This window comes from Octopus bimaculoides, chromosome 28 (assembly GCF_046866305.1).
Source record: "Octopus bimaculoides isolate indiv1 chromosome 28, ASM4686630v1, whole genome shotgun sequence".
NCBI lineage: Eukaryota > Metazoa > Mollusca > Cephalopoda > Octopoda > Octopodidae > Octopus > Octopus bimaculoides.
In genome coordinates, this window is record NC_142955.1 from 18,251,224 (window position 1) to 18,253,629 (window position 2,406).

Genomic DNA, 2,406 nt, shown 5'->3' on the forward strand with positions numbered 1-2,406 from the left:
CTGAACTGGCTCCTGTGCTGGGGGTATGTAAAAAGCACCCACTACACTCTCGGAGTGATTGGCGTTAGGAAGGGCATCCAGCTGTAGAAACCTTGCCAAATCAGACTGGAGCCTGGTGCAGCCTCCTGGCTTTCCAGTCTTCTGTCAAATCGTCCAACCCATGCCAGCATGGAAAGCGGACATTAAATGACGATGATGATTGTTTTGAATTAATCAAGCATTATCTTGTAGCTTTGAGATTTCGATGATGGGATTGTTTTTATTTTTAGAACGACATTGTAGGGTAGGTGTGAGAGGCCAGATCTAAATATATTTTTATTTTCCATTTTATTTTCCATTTTATTTAGATCTGAAGAAGCTTTCTCCTACATTTTTTAATTGCAAAGTCTTTGATCAGATTCTTGATGTGACACCACGAACTCTTCGAAATTATATTTCTTAAAATATTATTTAAGCAGAGGGCGAAGGTTCTGTGTGTAGCATGACTGGATTAAAACCTACAGAGGCCCTAAGCACATAAATATATACCAGACTTAATCACATAAATGTGAAACAAGGTGGAAAAAAATAGTACTCAAATACCAGCGGTAGAGTAATATGCTTTATTATAAAGCAGCAAAAAAAATCACAAAAACTGTTACTCAGAGTTTCACGTTCCTTTTCGTTGGATAGTTTTGTTTAGAATATATATATGCATCATCATCATCATCGTTCAACGTCCGCTTTCCATGCTAGCATGGGTTGGACGATTTGACTGAGGACTGGTGTAGCCATCTGGTTCACCAGTCCTCAGTCAAATCATCCAACCCATGCTAGCATGGAAAGCGGACGTTAAACGATGATGATGATGTATATATGTATATATATAAATATATATTATATACATATATAAAAATATATATATATATATGATGGGCTTCTTTCAGTTTCTGTCTACCAAATCCATTCACAAGGCTTTGGTTGGCTTGAGGCTATAGGTTGAAGACATTTGCCCAAGGTGCCATGCAGTGGGACTGAACCAGGAACCATGTGGTTGGTAAGCAAGCTACTTACCACACTGCCACTCCTGCTGTGATGTATGTCTAATGTCTCTCTCTCTCTCTTTATGTGTGTGAATCTGTTTATGTTTGTATGCATGTGTAATATCTGTCTGTCTGTCTCTCTCTCTCTCTCTCTCTCTCTCTCTCTCTCTCTCTCTCTCTCTCTCTCTCTCTCTCTCTCTTTCTCTCTCTCTCTCTCTCTTCTCTCTCTCTCTCTCTCTCTCTCTCTCTCTCTCTGTGACCATCTCATCCAGTCTGCTGTCTCTATACATTTGTTAAATGAGACATTGATTTAATTCTGCAAGAAACTATGAGAATTCATTAAAATACTTCCAGTAAAACAATTCAAATATATTTTGTTGTGTCTGGGGAGAGTCATTCTCTTTAAGCGCCTTATTTTAGAAAATTTTAGCAAAAATAAGGCACAGCAATGGCAAATCAAATGAAATAAAGTAGCTTGCTTACTAACCACATGGTTCTGGGTTCAGTCCCACTGCATGGTTTCTTGGACAAGTGTCTTCTACTATAACCTCAGTCCAACCAAAGCCTTGTGAGTGGATTTGGTAGACGGAAACTGAAAGAAGCCTGTTGTCACTAATATATATATATATATATATATATATATTAGTGTAGCCATCCGGTTCACCAGTCCTCAGTCAAATCGTCCAACCCATGCTAGCATGGAAAGTGGACGTTAACCGACGATGATGATGATATGTGTATGTGTGTCCCTACCCCCATCGCTTGACAACCAAAGTAGTTTGGCAGAAGAAACTGATAGAATAAGTACTAGGCTTACAAAGAGTAAGTCCTGGGGTTGATTTGTTTGACTAAAGGTGGTGCTCCAGCATGGCTGCAGTCAAATGACTGAAACAAGTAAAAGAATATAGTAAATGAGTGGAAACTAAGTCAGTGAGTGTGTTAATAAGGAAATAAAAGAGAAGACTCTCTCTTCCCAGACTCAATAAAATAGGCTTTAACACACGTAACCAATAAAGAAAAGACAAAACCAAATGCAAAAAGGAAATTGAAATGTAATTAAATAGCAGAAGCAAAATTAAAAACAATCAGAAGTAAATTCCGAGCCAAAGGGGGCACCCGGGATTGAACCGGGGACCTCTCGATCTGCAGTCGAATGCTCTCCCACTGAGCTATACCCCCAACTATCAAAAGATGCTGCTTTTAATATTTATATACATAACTATTAGCTTTAGTTTCGTAGCTTCGTTATAAATTATAAATGAAACAAATATTTTTATTTAACGAAATATTATTCATTATTTATTTAATTAGTGACTTTTCACACAAGCTAATAATATTTTTCTCCAGCAGTTTCCAAATTAATTATTTTCCTATAAAGCATTTT

The 2,406-nt window shown here is 37.5% G+C and overlaps 1 non-coding gene across 1 annotated transcript; it reads right to left on the bottom strand.

Moving 5' to 3' along the window:
• Window positions 1–2,129: 2,129 nt before the first annotated feature.
• On the bottom strand, window positions 2,130–2,201 carry Trnac-gca (transfer RNA cysteine (anticodon GCA)). Its single transcript has one exon. It is a non-coding gene; the product is annotated as a tRNA-Cys (tRNA).
• Between the last annotated feature and the right edge of the window lie 205 nt (window positions 2,202–2,406).